Source organism: Oryctolagus cuniculus, chromosome 5, assembly GCF_964237555.1.
Source record: "Oryctolagus cuniculus chromosome 5, mOryCun1.1, whole genome shotgun sequence".
Lineage (NCBI taxonomy): Eukaryota > Metazoa > Chordata > Mammalia > Lagomorpha > Leporidae > Oryctolagus > Oryctolagus cuniculus.
Genome location: NC_091436.1, coordinates 109224167 through 109247663, shown reverse-complemented (window position 1 = coordinate 109247663; position 23497 = coordinate 109224167). Strand labels below are relative to the sequence as shown.

Genomic DNA, 23497 nt, shown 5'->3' with positions numbered 1-23497 from the left:
TAGTATACATTGTGAGCTGTTGGCTCAGGTGCTTAGAGGGGCTGAGAAGTCCTGCCATAAGCTATCTGAAAGCTGGAGGCATGGGGAAGCTAGTGATATCCCTCCAATCCATGCCCAAAGCCTGAGAGTAAGTGGAGACAATGATAACTTTCAGCCCAAGTCTGAAGGGTCGACAACCAGGGGACCAATGATGTTAATCCAATTGGAGTCTGAAGAGCTGAGAAGTAGGAGTACGGGCAGAGAAGATGAACAGCCCAACACAGGAAGAGAGATTTCACCCTCCCCCTGCTTTTCTGGTCTACTCTGGCCCTCAGTGGATCAATGATGCCTGCCCACATTGGTGAGGGCAGGTCTTCTTTACCCAGCCTATTGATTCAGACACTAATCTCTTCCAGAAACACTCTCAAAGACACATCCAGAAATAGTATTTGACCACCTCTCTAGCCTTCCCAAAGTTAACCATCACTTACCTTATCTCTGACGTGAATGTACAGAAGGGGTGTCCCTGCGTGAAAGCTGAGCGGTCACCACGATGTGACCAGCTAGATCCCCCTGCCACGTCTATTTCAGGGCTGGAACACTAGAAAGTGTGCACTCTAGTTCTAAAAATGTTTACCTCAACTGGGAGACTTAAGGGTTTTTCCTCTAAACACACCAAAGCAGAATCATAAAGGAAGTCCAAAGGTGACCAGTAAACTCCTTCAGAATTTTCTCAAGCTCTCCACCAGAGCAGTGAATTTGAGTACTGTTTCCCTCCTTTCAATCAATTCTAGGCCAAGTTGCATTAAACCTGGATGGGTAGAATACATGGAAGAGGAGTTAAAGTTCAAAGTGATCTCAATAAATGTGTTGGCAGTCCGTCCCTCTCCTGCCAGCAACTGTTACATGAGCTTTTGCTACCTTTAATTTATTAGTCTAGGACAAGTTAATTGCATAGTTTCCACAAAATAGGACATGTTGTTCATAGTAACTACATGCTAATTCCTTTGAAAACTTCAGTAATTATACAGTGACTTTGCATCTCCCAACAATTGGGTGATTAACTGTCATTACATGTTTAAAGCTGTTAGTGAACCAAGCATCAAAACAGGCAGAATGCAGACAGGATTTGTATATAAAATGATCCTCTTCTGTGTGTTAAGAACTTTGCTTCTTTATTAAGGCTGATGAGCTGCACACAGCCCCACTGCGGTGAAAGAGATTGCAGCAGCAGCCTTGACATTTAAGGCAACCACACAGAGGCAGCAAACTTTTTCCAGGCATAGAACAGTGTGTACTCATGGAAGACAATATCAATGGTTGCCCAGTAAATACACATCTATATAAAGTTCAGTAAACACACAGGTGTAATGGCTTGGGTTTTACCTCTAAATACAATCTTAATATCATACTTCAGGCTGTGTACTTCTGAGAAATGTTTGCACTTTTCAAGATATTTTAAATTCTATAGCCCTCAGAATTCTGTCTCATAAAGCCAAGAAAGATGTGTCATTTTTGCTTGAAGTGCTGATTTGGCTTTGAACTTCACAGTTCACAGAATAGTCTGGTTTGAATTGCATATACAGTGTTTACCCTTGTTGCTCTTTATTAACATTGCTCCAATGTTTTGTGACCCTCTCGTTCCTCATCCTATACTGCTTCCTCAACCTTTCTAGATCTAATGAGAAATTTGGTGTGTTCTGTCATCAAATTATTTTCCCTGAATGTCTGCTTTGCTTAGTTGCTTCAACAAAAATTACTCTGTTAGGAGAGTGAGGTCACAGAAACCCCCTCTGGGTTTAAAATAAAGTGAAAAAAATGCTTTCATTATAAAACTACAGAGAAGCAAGGAAATGCAAAAGTGTAGAAAGCAATAATAAAATGTAATCAGCAGTGTGACTCAGTTTGTAGGATACAAAACCCTTTTCATCCTCTTTTCCCTGACTCTTCAGTTTGGGTAACCGAAAAAAATCATTTAAATTTCAATCCTAGGGGCTGGCACTGTGGTGCAGTGGGTTAAGCCACTGCCTGCAACACCAACATCCCATATGGGCATCGGTTCAGGTCCTGGTTGCTCCACCTCCAACCTACCTCCCTGCAAATGTGCCTGGGGAAGCAGCAGATGATGGCCCAAAATTCTGGGCCCCTTCCATCAACATGGGAGACCTGGATGGAGCTCTTGCCTCTTGGCTTTGGCCTGATGCAGATCTAGCCATTGCAGCCTTTTGAGGAGTGGGCTGGCAGATGGAAAAATCTATTTCTCTCTCTCTCTCTCTCTCTCTCTCTCTCTCTCTCTCTCTTTCTCTCTAATTCTGCCTTTCAGATAAATAAATAAATCTCTTGGGCCCAGCACTGTGGCAAAGTGGGTTAAATCACTGCCTGCAGTGCTGGCATACCATATGGGCACTGGTTCTAGTCTCTGCTGCTCTACTTCCAATCCAGATCCCTGCTAATGCACCTGGGAAAGCACTGGACGATGGCCTGAGTGTTTCAGCCTCTGCACCATGTGGCAGATCTGGATGAAGCTTCTGGCTCCTGGCTTCAGCCTGACCCAGCATTCGCCATTATAGTCATTTGGGAATTGAGCCAGTGGATGGAAGACTTCTCTCTCTCTTTTCTATCTTTATTTATTTATTTGAAAGGCACAGAGAGAGAGAGAGAGAGAGAGAGATCATTCATCCACTGGTTCACTTCCCAAATGGCCACAATGGCAGGAGCTGGGCTGATCCAAAGCCAGGAGCCAGGAGCTTCTTTTGGGTCTCCCACTTGGTTGTAGGGGACCAAGGACTTGGACCATCTTCCTATACTTTCCCAGTGCACTAATAGGGAACTGGATCAGAAGTGGAGCCAGAACTTGAACCAGCCCCCAAATGGGATGCCAGCATTGCAAGCAGCAACTTTGGCATAGTGCTAGTCCCAAATAAAATAAATCTTAAAAAAAATAATGCATACATACATACATGATTTGTTTTAATTCAACTCTAGTAGTTTGGGATTGGCAACTCTGCAGAACTCTCCAGGTTTTCATTGTAATCCTTTGGTTTCTATTATTTCACCAGGTACAGAAGCTGTTAGGCCAACCTCTGCAACTCTTCATCATTGTGCACACTCTGTCTCAGATCTGTCTTGCCAGGGAAAACAGAAGGGAGGAGGCTCTTCTCAACCTTGCCTTACAATGAGTGTGGGGGCTCTTCAGCCATCTCTTCCTGTTACTTGTTATTGTAAAACAAAATCATGAGTCTCATGGCTGGACATGCTTGAGTCCCATACATAATTTCTATTTCTAGTTCAAATAACAGTTTTTTGATTATTCATTTTCAAGTGTCCCTTGGAATCAGTTTCTAAAGTTTTATAAACCATGACTTTTTAAAAATAAAATTGCTTTTCAGAGACATTTAACTCCCAGCAATAGAAAAGGTGAGTCATTATACTTCAGGTGTCCTTGGAACAGGGAGACAGAGAAGGAATCATGTCCATGACTCCTTGGATCCCCATATTTATCCCATAGCAACCGCTTGAGTTATGTATCATTATAAGCTCTATATATTCACTATTTAATATAAAATATGTAGAGGGTAAGCAGACACACACACACACACACACACACACAATGAAAGAAGGGATACCACAGTCAGAGAAGTAGTGAACCATGTTGACAAAATGCGTCTTCATGACTCTCTGGTTCAAATTTCTGATTTTGATTATAGATCTATGTTTAAAATTCTTTGAAAATTAACATATCACCATTTTGAAAGGCCCATGAACAAATTGCTAAGGAGAAAGAGCATTTGAAAATTTTTAAATCACTCTGCTCTACTTCTGAAAAATAGGTATAGGAGGCCAGATTGTGGTATAGCAGGTTAAGCGGCTGCCTGGAGTGCCAGCATCCCATATGGGCACCAATTCAAGTCCTGGCTGCTCCAGTTCTAATCCAGCTCTCTGCTAATATGCCTGGGAAAACAGTGGAGAATGGCCCACATCCTTGGTTCCCTGTGCCCACATGGGAGACCTGGAGGAAGCTCTTGGCTCCTGGCTTCAGCCTGGCCCAGCCCCAGCCATTGTGGCCATTTGAAGAGTGAACAGAGGATGGAAGATCTCCGTGTCTCTCCCTCTCTCACAGTAACTGTGCCTTTCAAATGAATAAAATATTTTTAAAAATTAAATTAAATTAAAATAGGTACATATAGGCAAAGTTTTGCCTTATCTCTTCTGCCTTTCTAAACTATGCAGATTCTAAGATTTTTATTTAAAGTCAGAAAAACAACACTTGACATTCCATAAACTTAGATAATATCAATAGAACAATGTTCTGAAACAAGATACTTACTAAAGGACATTGGATACTGGTTTCAATGTTAACAATTCTTGTCTGTATTTGTTTCAATCTCTTGTTTTAGTAAATATTAAAATACCATGCATTTTATGCTTTTGAGGGTGATGGTAGAGTTTTCATTGTCTATTAGCTTACATAATAATAAAGCTATTTCACTTTCTGCCATTTACAAAGTACCAAAAGTAAATAGCCCATGCTTCCTAGATTTTTCACATACCACAAGCTCTGTAACACACAAATATGAATATAGTTTATGCTCATTGAGCACTGGCAAGCAACAGGCCTTGCATTATGGGTTTACATAGATTATATCACTCAATCCCACATTAACCCAGAAAAGTACTGTTTTGCCCTCATTTTATAAATGAGGAAATGAGGCTTAGGGAAGCTGGGCAAGTTTCTCCAACAGTTAGCAAGCACAGAGCAGGTTTTCTTCTGTCCCAGAGCCCAAGCACTAACACTCCACAGTGGATCTGTTCCCTCTTCTCACAGTACTGCAATCGAATGAGGGGATTAGTGTAAGAAACAAAGGGAAAACTGGATAAATACTGCATAAGCCTAAAAACATGCATATAAGTGATTAAGGCAGTAAAGGAACCCATGAATGTTTGCAAATTGGATTCTCAACAGGTAGTTTTATGACTTCCCAGGTATTAATTTATGTGGCTGTTTAAGTCAAACTCTTATTTAGCATTTTTCATGTATACAGATCCTTTCTTCAGCTAGATTCTGACCTCACGGCAGAGACTAGATTTCCTTTTTGGAGAATTTGCCATAGCAGGTACTACAATGACAAATACAAAAGAAAGTGCTTTATAAGTATTTCTGGAGTGAATGAATGAAGTACTTATAGGTAATTAAGACAAGGTTTCTACAGCTATGTGGGATGGCTATATGTAAGGGAGTGGCAATAGTTTAAGTGAGGTTGTAACAGTCTGGATAACATACATAAAGGGAGAAGATAATTAGGTTAGTGATTAAGACATTGGCATCCCATACAGTACCTGGATACAACACCCAGCTCAAGCTCCTGCTAATGCAGACCCTGGGAGACAGTGGGGATGCTTGAATAATTGGACTCACGCCATCCATGTGAGAAATCTGAACTGAATGCTCAGCTCCTGGCATTAACCCTGGCCCAGCTCTGGCTGTTGCATACATTTGGAAAGTAAACCAGCAAATGGGAGTTCTGTGTGTCTGTTTCTCTCTGCCTCTTGATGAAATAAAAAAATAAAAACATTTTAAGAAGACAGTTGAGGAAGAAGGAATAGATCCAGGAAACAGGTAGTAAGATAGGCAACATATGTGGAGTTCTTGTTCTTTGCAATGCTTTAGAAGTAGTGAACCATTTACTCTTTACAACAAGCATCCTGTGAGATTGACAATATTATTGCCTCTATATGATAGGAGGGGGTCTCCAAAATGTTCATAAAAAATGTATTTTACAGGAAAAACTATGCCTGGATTTCCAACATTTTTTGCACCAAAGTAAATTTATCTTTTAATTTCCATTCTTCCACAAACGTTTTTAAGTACATAGACGAAACAGAAAGGTACATAGCTTAGCATCATCCTGCCAGGGAGTGGTTGTGTCAGTAACTCATGCAGTTTTTTTTCTGTGCATTTCCATGCATAGGATACAAGAGTAGTCTGAGCATCCAAGAGGATGTTAAGAGTAAAGTTACAACAAAAATCCTCAGATAGAATCGTAGAACATGATGGAATTGTCTAACGCTGACAAAAGGTTGCAATAGGAAATGCATCAAGGAAAAATGAATAGTTGTGCTATTTTTCCATTCTGCTTGAGTGGCCACTCTGGAGTCATTTTAGGAAAAGGGGACAATGGCCGGCACTGTGGCTCACTTGGCTAATCCTCTGCCTGCAGTGCCGGCACCCCGGTTGGGGCGCCGGATTCTGTCCCGGTTGCTCCTCTTCCAGTCCAGCTCTCTGCTGTGGCCCAGGAAGGCAGTGGAGGATGGCCCAAGTGCTTGGGCCCTGCACCCGCATGGGAGACCAGGAGGAAGTACCTGGCTCCTGGCTTCGGATCAGCGCAGCACCGGCTGTAGCAGCCATTTAGGGGGGTGAACCAACGGAAAAAGGAAGACCCTTCTCTCTCTCTCTCTCTCTCTCTATCTATCTATCTCTCTCTCTCTGTCTAACTCTGCCTGTCCAAAAAAAGGAAAAGAGGACAAGCAAAGAGTAACCTCAGGGGGGAAGCTTGATAATAATGAAAACAACAACAGCCCTTTATATTTTATGGAAATTTTATGAGATAGCTGACATGAATCCTAAGTGCAATACCTGATTTATTTTTTTTTAACTTTTATTTAATGAATATAGATTTCCAAAATACAGCTTATGGATTACATTGGCTTTCCCCCCCTCCCCAATGACTTCCCTCCCCCCCGCAACCCTCCCCTTTCCCTCTCTCTCTCCCCTTCCATTCATATCAAGATTCATTTTCAAATTTCTTTATATACAGAAGATCAGTTTAGTATACATTAAGTAAAGATTTCAACAGTTTGCACCCACATAGAAACACAAAGTGAAAAATACTGTTTGAGTACTCGTTATAGCATTAAATCTCAATGTACAGCACATTAAGGACAGAGATCCTACATGAGGAGTAAGTGCACAGTGACTCCTGTTGTTGACTTTACAAATTGACACTCCTGTTTATGGCATCAGTAATCTCCCTATGCTCCAGTCATGAGTTTCCAGGGTTATGGAAGCCTTTTGAGTTCTCCGACTCTTATCTTATTTAGACAAGGTCATAGTCAAAATGGAAGTTCTCTCCTCCCTTTGGAGAAAGGTACCTCCTTCTTTGAAGACCTGTTCTTTCCACTGGGATCTCACTCACAGAGATCTTTCATTTAGGTTTTTTTGTTTGTTTGTTTGTTTTTGTTGGTTTTTTTTTTTTTCCAGAGTGTCTTGGCTTTCCATGCCTGAAATACTCTCATGGGCTTTTCAGCCAGATCCAAATGCCTTTAGAGCTGATTCTGAGGCCAGAGTGCTGTTTAGGACATCTGCCATTCTATGAGTCTGCTGTGTATCTTGCTTCCCATGTTGGATCGCTCTCCCCTTTATTTATTCTATCGGTTAGTATTAGCAGGCACTAGACTTGTTTATGTGATCCCTTTGACTCTTAGTCCTTTCATTATGATCAATTGTGAACTGAAATTGATCACTTGGACTAGTGAGATGGCATTGGTGCATGTCACCTTGATGGGATTGAATTGGAATCCCCTGGCAATACCTGATTTAGAAACATAGCTTTCTTCCCATATACAAAGTTACCTGACAAATTACTTCGTTTTCTTCTCAGTTCTATAAAGTTAAGTTTCTTGATTTGGAGAGGGCAAAACTGAGACTGAGTTTCAAGGACTTCACAGAGGTCCCTCACCTAATAAGGTGCACAAGAAGGTCAAAGCCTGTTTTCTGGTCCCTTCTTATCAGGTAAACAGCAATTTAAAGGAAACTGGTCAGTGTAGCCATGTCTATATTTTTTTTTATTTGATTTGATTTATTTGAAAGACAGAGTTACAGAGAGAGAGAGAGAGAGAGAGGTCTTTCATCCGATGGTTCACTCCCCAATTGTCTGCAACGGCCAGAGCGGCACCGATAGGAAGCTAAGAAATTCTTCCGGGTCTGCCATGAGGGTACAGGGGCCCAAGGACTTGGGCCATCTTCCACTGCTATCCCAGGCCATATCAGAGAGCTGGATCAGAAGAGGAGCAGCCCATATGGGATGCTGGTGCTTCAGGCCAGGGTGTTAACCCACTGCTCCACAGCGCCAGCCCCGTCACGTCTACCTTAAAACACAACTTGAAATCCTCCCCCCATCACTCTTTATTTCATCTCTATTATCTTTTGCAGCAGGAATCTCATCTCCTTCCATGCCTTATCTCTACACAGATACTTCAAAATGTTCTTGGAGAAATGAAATTAAAATATAAATGCATTTTAGCTTGAAGATTTTCCAATTTCTGCATACAAGTACATTTTATTTACCATTTTTCCTTTTTCTTTTTAATTGTTATTTTAACTGTGCATATTTATGGGGTACAGTATGATAATCTAATGTAGGTATGCACTGTGTGAAGACCAATCAGGTTTGTTAGCATTCTCATCTCCTTAAACATTTTAAAAGAATATTTTTGATTCACGACAATCACACATATTTATAAGGTACAGGGTGACATTTCAATACATGTATATAATGTGTACTGTTCAAACCAGGATGATTTGCTCCCATTGCAGCATAAGCTCTTTGAAAAGAGCGTCTTGTTCTCTGGTCTTTACCTATGGTGTCTGGCAACTTGTAGGCACTTATTTAAGATTTGGTGCTGAAATGTGCAAAACTGAAATCCCCAAACCATGTATTCTCCATCAGTAACAGTGGACATGATGGTTGGAAAACAGAAAGGTAGAGCAATGTATTCACCTGGCCCTTCCCTCTCCCTCTGTCTTGGCTCTGAGATAACAGCCAGTTTAAAAGGGTACATGTGGGTGGGAATTGAAAGCAAACAGCAATTAATCTGGGAAACTCTTCTCAACAGTGAAAAGCGGTTTTTGATTGTAGGGTAGTCAAAAAAGGTACAGAAAGCCAAGGAAAGAGCAGCAGTATACCAAAGGTCACTTGATACTCGAGTTACATAGTATTTATTAATTTGTTATTAGCTCCTACCTAAAATACATGCTTTAAAAAGATTTAACAGTAAATATAATATCTTCATAGTTTACCACATCCTTTATTCTTTTAACAATTAAATGAGGGGTTGAAACTGTGGCCTAATAGGCTAGACCTCTGCCTGAGGCACCACCATCTCATATAGGTTCATGTCCCAGCTGCTCCTCTTCCAATACAGCTCTCTGTTTATAGCCTGGGAAAACAGTGAAAGATGGTCCAAGTGCTTGGGACCTATACTCACATGGGAGGCCCAGAGTATGCTCCTGGTTCCTGGCTTTGGATTGACCCAGCTCCAGCTGTTATGCCCATTTAGGGAGAGGACCAGTGGATGGAAGACCTTTCTCTCTGTCTCTCCTCTCTGTAACTCTGTCTCTCAAATAAATAAATACTTTAAAAAAAAAACTCATAATCAGCGGTTAAGGCATGTGGATCCGGCTGAAATGCCCATGAGAGTATTTCAGGCATGGAAAGCCAAGACACTCTGGGGGAAAAAAAAAACCTAAATGAAAGATCTCCACGAGTGAGATCCCAGTGGAAAGAATGGGTCATCAAAGAAGGAGGTACCTTTCTCTGAAGGGAGGAGAGAACTTCCACTTTGACCATGGCCTTGTCTAAATATGATCAGAGTCAGTGAACTCAGGGGGCTTCCATAGCCTTGGCAGCTCATGACAAGAGCCTAGGGTGATTACTGACGCCATAAACAAGAGTGTCAATTTGTTAAGTCAACAACAGGAGTCACTGTGCACTTACTCCTCATGTAGGATCTTTGTCCTTAGTGTGCTGTACATTGAGATTTAATGCTATAACTAGTACTCAAACAGTATTTTTCACTTTATGTTTCTGTGTGGGAGCAAACTGTTGAAATCTTTACTTAATGTATACTAAACTGATCTTCTGTATATAAAGAGAATCGAAAATGAATCTTGATGTGAATGGAAGGGGAGAGGGAGTGGATAAGGGGAGGGTTGCGGGTCGGAGGGATGTTATGGGGGGAAAGCCATTGTAATCCATATTCTGTACTTTGGAAATTTATATTCATTAAATAAAAGTTAAAAAAAAATAGTAAAAAAAAAAGAAAAAAGAAAACTCACTAACAAGTGATAAAAACTGTGATTAACTCACTCATCACATTATTCTATCACAATTTCTAAATGTGTGTTTTATAATTCACTTAGCTTTTTATAGGCTCTGCTTAGCTAATTATGAACATTTCCATTCAATAATTTCACCTAAGAAATCACATCACACTCTTCCAAAAACTGACCTTAACTTGTCCTCACATGGCCAAGGAATCCTTAGGTTTGTGAAGAGTAGAGTTAGCTATATGATCATTAAGTATACTGAAAATAGATCATTGTAAAAACTGAGTGGGCATGTGAGAGGGAGGGGAGGAGCGTTTGGAGCATGGGTGGGAGGGAGGGTAGGCAGGGAAGTACCACTATGGTTCTAAATCTGTATTTATCAAATATATGAACTTGTGTAACAAATAAAATTTTTTTAAAAAAAGTTAAATTAAAATACATAAAAGTCGAGCAGTCCTACGTTGTATATACATCGTTTCTGCAATTATTCCTGCCACATCCAAGAGTAAGTCAGTTCTACTTTGCTCAGCTGGTTATCTACCATGCCCAATATAGCATCCACAATATACAGAATTTTCCTTTAAAAATCTGAATCACAATAATTTTCACATTAATATGTGGACATATGTTGCCTCTCACTGTAACAAAACCTTGGAAAATTGCATAAAAGCTGAACAGAGAACAAAGTGGAGTTTAGTTAGCTGTCACTCAGGCAAGAACTGCTGTGCACAAGTCTATAAAATAGGGAGAAGAATTAATCCCTAATTCATAGACAGTGATAAATAAATCACACCTGGAAAATATTAGTGACTCAAAACTTAGTTATTGCTATCGTAATAGCTTTAGATTTCTGAAAGCCATCCAGCAGCTGTGGGTGGGGCATTAAGGGCCTTTCAATCCTTTCTATTTCCTGACAGTGGATTTTTTGAGTTATAAAGAAACAAGCCCATCCTTTCATAGCGTTTGAATACAAGATTTTCCTCTCCTGCTTCAGGTGCATCAAAAGCCTCCAAAATTTTCTTTCTGTACACCAACTATGAGAGGTCAAATCATGTCCTTTGAGTTGTTAATAAGCTTCCGCTGCCCTGACACCATTAGCCTCTGTGCCACCTGACTGATTTAGCCCCTCTTCATGTAGCCATGAGATGGACAGGATACAATGGAAGGTAGTGTTTGGAATAAGCAGCAAGGTGGAACGTGGTTATGTCTTTATGTCCAATTTACATTAAGTCCAGGAAGCATACCCAGATGTCCAATTCTCTAACCTCCTAACATCCTTATGATTCTTATTTACAAGTTATCATTAGCAAATTAAGGATACTTCAAGTTTCTATAATTCCATAATTTTGTGAGAGTGCCCCTCTTCACATTCTTGTATGTCTCTCTATGAATGAGGCAGGCTCCTCAATTCTACACTATCACACTGATTGTTGCTCATCCTCTCAGACACCTGTTCTGATCCAGATCCCTGGGGATCACTGATTAATAAGCTTCTCCTGGTCAGTACTGCTTGCCCAAATTTCCCTTTTAAGCATTAACAGAGACTCCTCTATCAACTTAACAATGCCCAGCTAAAGCCAAGCAACAGCATTTAACAAAATTTACCAAAGACTTGAGGATATAAAGAGGAATTACAATGAGTAAAAGAGACTGTGCTCTCATAGATGAGCTATCTCTGCCCACAAGAGGCAGTGATCAAGAGCATAATCAAGACATGGACAGTATAAATGAAAATCCTGGCTCCTCCTCCTCATGTCTGAGTGACCTCTGACAGGTCATTTAAAATCTCTGTTTCAAAGGGCACCTACCATGCCAAAATACCTTTGAAGTCTTAATGAGTTTTTTCTCAAAAGAATTACTTTTATTGGAATTTTTAAAAGATGTATTTATTTACCTGAAAGTCAGAGTTACACACACACACAGAGAGAGAGAGAGAGAGAGAGAGAGAGAGAGAGAGAGAGTCTTCCATTTGATGGTTCACTCCCCAAATGGCTGCAAAGGCCGGAGCTGTGCTGATCAGAAGCCAGGAGCCAGGAGCTTCTTAGGGGTCTCCCATGTGGTTGCAGGAGCCCAAAGACTTGAGCCATCTTCCACTGCTTTCCCAGGCCCTAGCAGAGCTGGGTCAGATGTGGAGCAGCCAGGACTCCGACTGGCACCCATATGGGATGCCAGCACTGCAGGCGGTGGCTTTACCTGCTATGCCACAGCGCCGGCCCCAAGAATTACTTTTTTAAAAAATTATTTTCTTTCTTTCTTTTTTAATTTGAAAAACAGAGAGACAGAAGCAGGGCCAAGATGAAGCTAAGAGATTGGAACTCAATCTGCATCTCCCATATGGGTGACAGGAAACCCAAGTACTTAGATCCATGATTGGCCACTTCCCAGGATGCACATTAGCAGGAAGCTGGGTTGAAAGTGGAGCCAGAAGTTGAGCGCTGGCACTCTGTTATGGGATGCATGTGTCCCAGTCATCATCTTAACCACTGTGCCAAATACCAACCCAAACCACATTACTTAGATTTCTGCCCCATACCTAGTATGCACCCAATAGCAGGTTTTAAATATTGTCATTATTATCATTATCATTACTGTTTATTTCTCTCTCTTTAGCACTTAGCCTTCCATCATACTCTACAGATTAAACCATCTCTTGTAGTATCCTTGTAATTTCTCTCCTGCTAAGTCCAAATCCTTGGGATGCAGAGAGGGCAGAAAAATCATCTTTACCTATCCATGACTAATCTGTACTGTGCCCCAAAGAAAGACAATACTATTACTATGTAAATCAGTTAACTTATTAATTAATTGTGTCCTTCAAAAATAGAACAGGATTTTTACTTTGTTCTGCATATTTACAGGCCAATTAAAGTGTTTTCCCCAAAAGGACATCAACCTTGGAGCAAAGGGGACAAAGAGAACACTTTTTTAATACTTATTTGTTTATTTATTTATTTGAAAGGTGGTAGAGTAAGAGAGGCAGAGGTCTTCCATCCACTGGTTCACTCCCAAGATGGCTGCAACACCAGAGCTGCACTGATTAGAAGCCTAGAGCCAGGAGCTTCTTCTGAGTCTTCCATGTGGATACAGGGGCACAAGGACTTGGGTCATCTTCCACTGCTTTCCCAGGCCATAACAGAGAGCTGTATTGGAAATGGAGCAGCTGGAACTCGAACTGATGCCCATATTGGATGCCAGCATTGAAGGTGGTGGCTTTACCCACTATGGCACAGCACTGACCTCGACTTTTTTCTAAATGAGCAAAAAATGCATAATTACATTGAGAATAAGGTTATGGACAGTTTTCTGTGAGTATAAAAACAATTGGAAGAGTGGTCTCCCTCTGGTTGCATGACTAAGAACATACTCTCTGAAGAGATGACATTTAAATAGACCCAAAGAATGAAAGGGAACCAATAGGGCAAATCTTGGGAAGGCTATCATGTCAGGCAAAACAATATCCTCCTCTCTTCTCTAATTCTATGTTGTGGTAATAAATAAAAAACCTTTATATAAGGAATGTCAATTCCCTTGGGACCTCCCTTCTTTGAACTAAGAGATGAGTAACAGTTGATTTTAACCAATCATGGTAATGCTACACTTCCTCCCAATAGTGATTGGTCTAGAGTGGATGTGTGACTACGTTCTGGCCAATGAGAACATAAACCTAATTCTGACAGAAGTCTTCTGTAAAACCTTTGCTTGTTTTTAAAAGGAAATAATTGAGGAGAGTTCATTGTCACCAACCCATCCCTCCTCTTTCCTTCAGTGTAAAAGTGATGCATGGAACTATAGGAGCAATGAGCAAATATGTTATGTATGGCTAGTTGGGAAAATCTAAAAATGAGGTGTATATTTTATTAACTTATTGAGTCATTGAATAGCCTGGAAACTTGCTGCCAGACTTTGTGTAACATGAGGAAAAACAAAGCACTATGTGTTTAAGGAATTATTAGATCTTTCTATTATTTGCAGGTAAAAGCATTCCTTATGTATAGAGCAAGGTAGTGTCATGATCATAGTTTTCAAGATCTCTCTTAAGGGGATCTTGCTTTCTAGGGTTTTTTTTTTTAACATCTCAGTGCTAACTGGAGAATTAGATTGTTAACAGATTAATTTTTATAATGAGCACCATCTTGATTGTAATTTTTTTTAATTTTTATTAATATAAAGTGGCATAACGGGTTAAGCCACTGCCTGTGATGCTGGGATGCCATATGGGTGCTGGTTTGAGTACTAGTTTCCCCACTTGCAATCCAGCTCTTTACTAACATGCCTGGGAAAGAACAGAAGATGGCTTAAGACCTTGGGCCCCTGCACCCACATGGTTAACCTGGATGAAGCTCCTGGCTCCTTGCTTCGGTCTGGCCCAGCTCCAGGTCTTTGTTGCCATTTGGGTAGTGAATCAGTGGATGAAAGATCTCTCTCCCCCATAAGTTTGCCTTTCTTTAAAAAAGAGATTAAAACAGATTCATGTATTTCATAGGTATAATTTTAAGATAACGGTAATTCTCTCCCAACCCCTCACTCTCCCACAATCCTTCTCCTTCCTTTCTTATTTTCTTTTTTTTTAATTTTTGCAAAAACATAATTTCACCCCACTCTATATCACAGGCTTAATGTATCACTTACCAGAATATTCCACAAGTAAAATGTAGAGAGATCACAGTTCTGCAGGAAGCATAAACAAGAGCTGAAAACAACATTCAAATCACAAGATGTCTGTTTTACTCCTATACATGTTTTGCATTCTATATGAACTACCACTTATCAGAATAAACATATATTGTCTTTTGGAGACTGGCTTATTTGTATTCACACAGACTTATTAAATACAAAGGGAAACTTATTCCCTAAAGATGAGAGGAAAGACGTCAGAACCTTCTCCCCAGAGAAGGAGTTTATTAGCTATTAGAGAAGGGTTGGTTCTTCTGATAAAAAGCAGAGAGCTAAATCTAACTGTGATTGTCACATCAGATTGTATTCAATATTTTTGTAATTCCAACTGGTTATCTGTGAGGGTGCTAACTCTCCAAGTGCTTCGGTAATAAAAGTTTTGATATATGATATTCAATGACTCATTATATCCTGTTTTATGAAATTTCTGTAATACAAATACAAATACTAATTCTGTGATACATGATACAAATAAGCTTTCATTTCATTGTGAAAAAGTGTATAATAAATCCAGGTAATATAATGTATTAAGTTTTCCAAAAATACTTTTCAGGAAAATAATACAGAGGAAAGTGACAAGCAATTAGACCTTCATTGTTTGTTTTTGCATAACAAGACATTCTTCCCACACAAAAATCGTTAATGTTTCTGGACCTTCAAAAAGAAAACAGTCCAGAATCCTTAAATTTGGATCCTATACAATTTTATCTGACTAAACTCATTATAGAATCCCACTTCTGGACAGATTGGAGTTCAGGCAAGTTCCATAACTTTGGAATTTTATCTCTGTGTACACAATAAAACAGCCAGAACATTTCTGTGAGGTCTAAATAATGAGAACTAACAATCAGGATATAATCTCAGCTAAATTAAGATCTATAATCTGTCAATGCCAATCAACTAATGAAGCAATCAATATCAGATTAAAAAAAAACCTTCTATGTCATCTATTTCATATTTTGCCACAGTTCTTAAAAGTATATTTCCTGGATTTTGTTCAATATTACCTATTTGTTCTAGTCCCTATTTTTCTTTCTATAAAATTGTTGTATTTATCATTGAGGAATTTTTTCTGAAGGCTTTTTAAAACATTTTTTTACATAATTAACTATGGCATTCCTTCTAGTTATGGTCCCATACAGCTTTATCTTACAGCTGTGAAGTAAATATTCCTTCAAGTTCCTTTTGGTCAGATACATCACTGGACTGAGTCAGAATGCTATAGATACAAACAACAGAAGTAACTCTAGTTAATTTATGCTAAGAAAACTCACAGAAAGACAGCAAACCTCATTATCTAGAAGAAAGACTGGAGAATCAGACCTTGAAGGGTGCCAAGTCAGAATATTCCAAGTTGTCTAGGATCTGGAGATGATAAAAATGATCTGATGGTGTTAAAAGTCCTGGCTCTTGTCCTTGGATTAAATGAATTCCTACCATTTTCCTTCTCTTTAATCCTCCACGTAAGATATATTCCAAGGAGTGCCTGAGTGGCCTAATTTCAATCACATATGCAAACTTTGGTTAAGAATCTCCAGATGGCCGGCGCCGCGGCTCACTAGGCTAATCCTCCACCTTGCAGCGCCAGCACACCGGGTTCTAGTCCCAGTCGGGGCGCCGGATTCTGTCCCGGTTGCCCCTCTTCCAGGCCAGCTCTCTGCTATGGCCTGGGAGTGCAGTGGAGGATGGCCCAAGTCCTTGGGCCCTGCACCCACATGGGAGACCAGGAGAAGCACCTGGCTCCTGCCATTGGATCAGCACGGTGCGCCGGCCGCGGTGGCCATTGGAGGGTGAACCAACGGCAAAAAGGAAGACCTTTCTCTCTGTCTGTCTCTCTCACTGTCCACTCTGCCTGTCAAAAAAAAAAAAAAAAATCTCCAGAGCCTCTGAGTATATATCTAATAGGCAGAACCCAAAATAATAGCATTTCTCTAAAAGAAAAGTGGTGCTGTTAGGAAAAGAAAATCAAGATCTAGCAGTCACAAGTTATAGATGTCCAATATACCATCCTAAACCATGTTCTACAAATTATCTCACCTTTTTTAATTCACAGTTGAATGAAAATAATCCTTTACTGCCATTCTAAAAACACAGGAATTTCCTTATCATTCTTAACAACTTCAGTTTCTCTTCAGGAAAGGTTAAGTGAATTTGACTGCAGTTCAACATGGCAGAAAGCTCCGAGATATTCTTGAGATAGTTCATTAACAAAGATTTCTCCCCTACTGTTGAGTGACAACACAACCAATTGATATGAGAAAGTGGTTTGTCACACTGTCTGTTGAGTCACAGTGGAAGGTATACATGATGTCACCAGAATGAGATCAGCTGTGCTTCATTTCTCATCCACACCATCAGCCAGCCCAGTCCCCACCACAGCCATCACCTTCCTTCCTTTCTTGTCCTGTACTAGAATGCACACCTCATTTCACATCTTGACTCCCTACCACTCCTTTGTTTCCTCTGGTAACTTGCTTTCTCTGCCTTATCAATAACCCCTCATAAAGTTAGAGCAATGAATGATATTAATGTGCTCTTCCATAACTCCTTGGTAAATGAATCATGCCATTCTTTATTTCAAACAGTATATGTAGTATTTTGGAAGTCCTTAATGCTAAACAAAGGCAGACAATTACCAATTGTTAAACAACTTTAGACTAATCGAGGAGCAGGGTGGGAAAAATATTTTCAAAAGGTATTTAAATTCTTTGCTTAGGTTTTTGACAAAGTTGATGCAATTGAGAAAAAGGCAAATTCAACCTTTAAGGTAGCTTTAATTAAAAAAATTTTTTTGATTACATGTTGATTTTCTCAGGTCAAAAAGCATAAGGCAGCTTCTTAACTTCCTGTTTTGTTGATGAGACAGTTTTGTCCATCTATTCACAAACAAGTTTCCATCTCAGTGCCAAAATGGCTAACTTGGTGGAAGTGTTTTCAGAGAAATTATACACTTGAAAGGTAGCAGAAATAATCTGGACTAGTCTTTCTTAAAAAAAAAAAAAAAAAAAGGAGGGGCGGGCGCGGTGGCGCAGTGGATTAACGCCCTGGCCTGAAGCTCCCGTCATTCCATATGGGCGCCGGTTCGAGTCCCGGCTTCTCCACTTCTTGTCCAGCTCTCTACTATGGCCCAGGATAGCAGTAGAAGATGGCCCAAGTCCTTGGAAGACCTCTCTCTCTCTCTCTCTCTCTCTCTCTCTGCCTCTCCTTCTCTCTCTGCAACTCTTTTAAATAAATAAATAAATAAATAAATAAAAGGATTTGTTTATTTGAAGGGCAGAGTTACAGAGAGAAAGAGAGCTCTTCCACCTACTGGTTTACTTCCCAAATGGTAACAATGGCAACCACCAGGGCTGGAGCAGGCCAAAGCCAGCAACCTGGAACTCCATTCAGGTCTCCCATGTGGGTGGCAGGTGCCCAAACACATGGATGATTTTCTGCTGCTTTCCCAGTGCATTAACAGGGAGCTGGGTTGGAAATAGAGCAGCCCAGGAGTAGAACCAGAACCAGAACCTGCGTCAGATGCTGGCACAGTAAGCAGTAGCTAAACATGCCACAATGCCAGTTCCTGGCCAAGTCTTTCTTCATTTTTTTTTCCCAGTGTGATAGTTTGAGTTATCACTAGACATTTATCCACACATGGGCAGAGCATATGCTTGCATAACTTTGGGAGCTTTATTTGCCCACAACTAAATAGAATTTGGTTCCTCAAAGTAGAGCCTGAGACAAAAGTTCATGTAAAGAGCCAGCACTGTAATACAGCAGTTTAAGTCATCACTTCAATGCTGACATCCGATATCAGAACAACAGTTCAAGTCTCAGCTTCTCTGGTTGTGATCCAGCTTCCTGTTAATGCACCTGAGAAGGCAGCAGAAAATGGCAAAAGTAACTAGTCCTTGATTCTTATTGTGGGAGACTTGGATGGAGTTTCTGATTCATGGTTGCAGCCTACCCCAGACCTGGCTGTTGCAGCAATTTAGGGAATGAACCAGCAAGCAGAAGAGCTGTGTGTGTGTGTGTGTGTGTGGGTGGGTGTGTGGGTGTGCGTATCGGTCTTTACTTCTCTTTCTCTGTGTCACTCTTTCAAATAAATAAGTAAATCTTTTTCAAAAAAAGAAGTTTATGTGGTACTCTCTTACTAGTATCCCTTAAGTCCTAAGGGAACAGGAGTGAAGGAACAGAAGGGTGAGGGAAGAAGGATGTAAGAACCCATCCAAGGATGCCTAGGGTTTGCTCCTGCCAGACCCCTAACAAACCAGCCAACCCACTCCCACCTGCCCCAGAATCCAGGTATTTGCAACCCAAAGTATATTTCTCTCTCTAAAATGAGTGAATGACCATGTGCACTACTCATAAAACTGCCTGCATGGAGAATGTCTTCTCAAAACTGTCCTTCCATCCCTGGGTAGGGCTGATGTGGTGTCCATCCATTTTCTACTACCCCTCATGTTTTCTGAAAATTCATGTGTAAACTGAGTCCGAGTTATTTCTTCTTCTGTTGCTTAGCCATAGGAGACCACCATTCTCCCTCCCTCTATGAGATTCTAGGTTTGACTGGAGGGAGGAGAGTTGGTGCATGTGTATACAGTTTATTCATGTCTGGGGCCAGTGTTGTGGTGTAATGGATTAAACTGCCACCTGCAATGCTGGTATCCCATATAGGCACCAGTTCCAATCCCAGCTATTCCATTTCTGATCCAGCTCCCTGCTAATGCACCTGGGAAAGCAATGCAAGACAACCCAAGTCCTTGGGCCCCTGAACCCATGTGGGAGACCCAGATGAAGCTCCTGGCTTCAACCTCACCCAACCCTGGCCATTGCAGCCATTTGGGGAGTAACCAACAGATGGAAGACCTCTCTCTCTCTTTCTAATTCTGTCCTTCAAGTAAATAAAATAAATCTCAAAAAAACCACAATAATTTATTCATGGCTTCCAGACATGTTCAAGCTAATCCAAATGTTTTACTTCTTTTTTTTTTTTTTAAACATTTATTTAATGCATATAAATTTCCAAAGTACGACTTATGGATTACAATGGCTTTCCCCCCATACCGTCCCTCCCACCCACAACCCTCCCCTTTCCCACTCCCTCTCCCCTTCCATTCATATCAAGATTCATTTTCGATTATCTTAATATACAGAAGATCAGCTTAGTATACATTAAGTATGGATTTCAACAGTTTGCTCCCACACAGAAACATAAAGTGAAAAATAATAGATGATTTTTTTAAATGATGATGAAATCAGAGCAGACCTATTGTCATGTTTAATCCCAGTGAGAGTCAAGTTGGGAATTGATAATTTCTTTCTTTCTTTTTTTTTTTTTTTTTTTTTTTTTTACAGAGGATCAGTTTAGTATGCATTAAGTAAGGATTTCAACAGTTTGCACCCCCATAGAAACACAAAGTGAAATATATTGTTTGAGTACTCGTTATAGCATTAAATCTCAATGTACAGCACATTAAGGATAGAGATCCTACATGAGGAGTAAGTGCACAGTGACTCCTGTTGTTGACTTTACCAATTGACACTCCTGTCTATGGCATCAGTAATCTCCCTATGCTCCAGTCATGAGTTTCCAAGGCTATGGAAGCCCTCTGAGTTCTCCGACTCTTATCTTGTTTAGACAAGGTCATAGTCAAAGTGGAGGTTCTCTCCTCCCTTCAGAGAAAGGTACCTCCTTCTTCGATGGCCTGTTCTTTCCACTGGGATCTCACTCGCAGAGATCTTTTGCCAGAGTGTCTTGGCTTTCCATGCCTGAAATACTCTCATGAGCTTTTCAGCCAGCTCCGAATGCCTTTAGGGCTGATTCTGAGGCCAGAGTGCTATTTAGGACATCTGCCATTCTATGAGTCTGCTGAGTATCTCACTTCCCATGTTGGATCACTCTCCCCTTTATTTACTCCATCAGTTAGCGTTAGCAGGTACTAGACTTGTCTATGTGCTCCCTTTGACTCCCAGTCCCTTCACCATGACCAACTGTGAACTGAAACTGATCACCTGGAACAGTGTGATGGCATTGGTACATGCCACCTCGATGGGATTGAATTGGAATCCCCTGGTATGCTTCCAACTCCACCACTTGGGGCAAGTCAGCCTGAGCAAACAACAAACAACTGTTTTACTTCTTTTTTCAATTTTAATGTATTTATTTTCATTTTATTTGGGAGAGAGAGAGAAAGATCAATCTTCCATCCTCTGATTCATTTCCTAAATGCCTGCAATAGCTGGGCCTGACCCATCTGAAGCAGTGAGCCAGGAACTCCCACATGAATAGCAGAGAGTCGGGCCGGCGCCGTGGCTCAATAGGCTAATCCTCCACCTTGCGGCGCCGGCACACCGGGTTCTAGTCCCGGTCGGGGCGCCGGATTCTGTCCCGGTTGCCCCTCTTCCAGACCAGCTCTCTGCTATGGCCTGGGAGTGCCATACTGCTATTCCCTGGGAAAGCAGTAGAAGATGGTTCAAGTCTTTGGGCCTCAGAACCTGCGTGGGAGACCCAGAGGAAGCTCCTGGCTCCTGGCTTCGGATTGGCCCATCTCCTGCTGTTGTGGCCATTTGGGAAGTGAACCAGCAGGTGGAAGACCTCTCTCTCTTTCTCTCTGCCTCTCCTTCTTTCTGTGTGTAACTCTTTCAAATAAATAAATAAATCTTTAAAAAAATCGATTTTAAAAATATCCATTGATGGGGCCAGCGCCATGGCTCACTTGGTTAATCCTCCGCCTGCGGCGCCAGCATCCCATATGGGCACCAGGTTCTAGTCCTGGTTGTTCCTCTTCCAGTCCAGCTCTCTGCTGTGGCCCAGGGAGTGCAGTGGAGGATGGCCCAAGTTCTTGGGCCCTGCACCCCATGGGAGACCAGGAAAAGCACCTGGATCCTGGCTCCTGCCATCGGATCAGCGCGGTGCGCCGGCTGCGGCGGCGGCCATTGGAGGGTGAACCAACGGCAAAGGAAGACCTTTCTCTCTCTCGTCTCTCTCTCTCACTGTCCACTCTGCCTGTCAAAAAAAAAAAAAAAAAAAGGCAGAGAGTCAACGAATGAAACCATCCCATGCTCCCTCCAAGAGTACACATTTGCAGGAAGCTAGAATCAAGAAACATGAGATGTACCTGTCCCAGCCAACATCTTAACCATGATGCCAAGTGTCCACCAGTTCCTAAGACTTTCTTTAATAAGTTAGGAAAATACAGTATAAAATTCAGTAGAATAAAAGATATAAAACTTCGTATTTGGTATGACCCCAATGATGTGTATGCATGTTGAGTATTTGTGGAAATAGACATTAAAATAAATGCACCAAATGTTAATTGTACCTTTTTATTATTTTATAGATACTGCTATATTTTCTTAATTGCATAATTTACAACAGGAATTTTTTAAAAAGATTTATCACTTATTTACTTGTTTATTTGTTCATTTGAGAGGCAAAGTGACAGAGAAAGAAAGGGAGAGACTGACAGAAAAGATCTTCCAAATGTTGGTTTGTTCTCCAGATGACCAAATAGCCAAGACAGGGTCAGGCTGAAACCAGGAGCCAAGAATTCCATCCAGGTCTCCTTTATGGGTTGCAGAGGCCCAAGTACATAGGCCATCATCAGCTGTTCAGACACATTAGCAGGGAGCTGGATTGGAAGCTGAGCAGGCCAGACTAGAAGTGGCACTCTGATACCAGATGCTGGCATCACAAGCAGCAACTTAACCCACTGCACCACAATGCCAGCCTCTTAAGATGAATATTTTATTATACAAAATGACAGGAAAAATGTAACTTATAGGGTAAACATTAACCATTAACTACTTCAGCTTTGCTAAATATAGGCATTAGGTAAGTCATGATGATAAAATTTTAGAGCTAGGACAAGCGTGAATCATAATCTCAAGAATGTGAGGTTGTCTTCTCATATACTCATCTTTTACAGATGTGGAGACTGAGCAACAGATAGGTTAATTGACTTGGCCAGGAGCCAGGATTTATTACTTGCAGACCTGAGAACCACCCAGTTCGGCAGAGTTCCACCCTCTTTCCATATCTTGCATGGAAGCAGTGTACAAAACTATACTCTCTAGGGAAAATTTCACTGACTTTTCAAAATATCAGCACGTGACACACACAAGTAACATCACCAGTAGAGTGTTAACTAGCAATGTAATAACAATTAATAAATTATCTTAAATATTGATGCAAAGCTGCTTTTGAAATTTTAAAAGAAATAAATGGCAAACATTTGAGCTTCTGGAAGAGCTGTTTTAAGTCACTCATCTAATACAGTAAAGGCAGCTTGTGATAGACTGCAATAAAATATGTCACTGATGCTTTCAACACTATAAAAATGGTACAGTATATGGACAATTGTTCTAAATCATGTTTGCTTTGACAGGCTGATTCTGAGTTCCACCTCATTTGCTCTTTGTCCCCGATTCTGTGCCATGTACTCCCAAGCAATTTGTACAAGCACCACATGATCTCCAAAGTAGTTACCTAGGGAGATGAAAATTAAAAAAAAAAAAGCTTAATAAAAGAAGAGTCAAATTATTCCTCATAAACTTGTTACCACATAATCTTTTTGTTGTTATCACTACCTTTTTAAATTAATTTTTTAAAACCTTCAAGTCTTAATTCCTTAATATACAATTTTTGAACTTTCCTTCCTATATTTTACACACTGAAAGATAATCTTCAAATTCCAACTTTCCCTGAGTTTCTACCATGTGCCAAGAATCATCCTTAGAATTAGGAATACAAAA

General features: G+C 40.7%; 1 long non-coding RNA gene across 2 annotated transcripts; it reads right to left on the bottom strand.

Moving 5' to 3' along the window:
* Window positions 1–4171: 4171 nt before the first annotated feature.
* Window positions 4172–17546, bottom strand: LOC103349787 (uncharacterized). Of its 2 annotated transcripts, none has more exons than XR_011388986.1 (4): window positions 16796–17546; window positions 16048–16123; window positions 14714–14774; window positions 4172–4806 (listed from the first exon to the last, which is right to left on the bottom strand). It is a non-coding gene; the product is annotated as an uncharacterized lncRNA (long non-coding RNA). The 2 variants fall into 2 exon arrangements; XR_011388985.1 differs by lacking the exon at window positions 4172–4806 and adding an exon at window positions 14149–14527 and having other exon boundaries at window positions 16796–17541.
* Between the last annotated feature and the right edge of the window lie 5951 nt (window positions 17547–23497).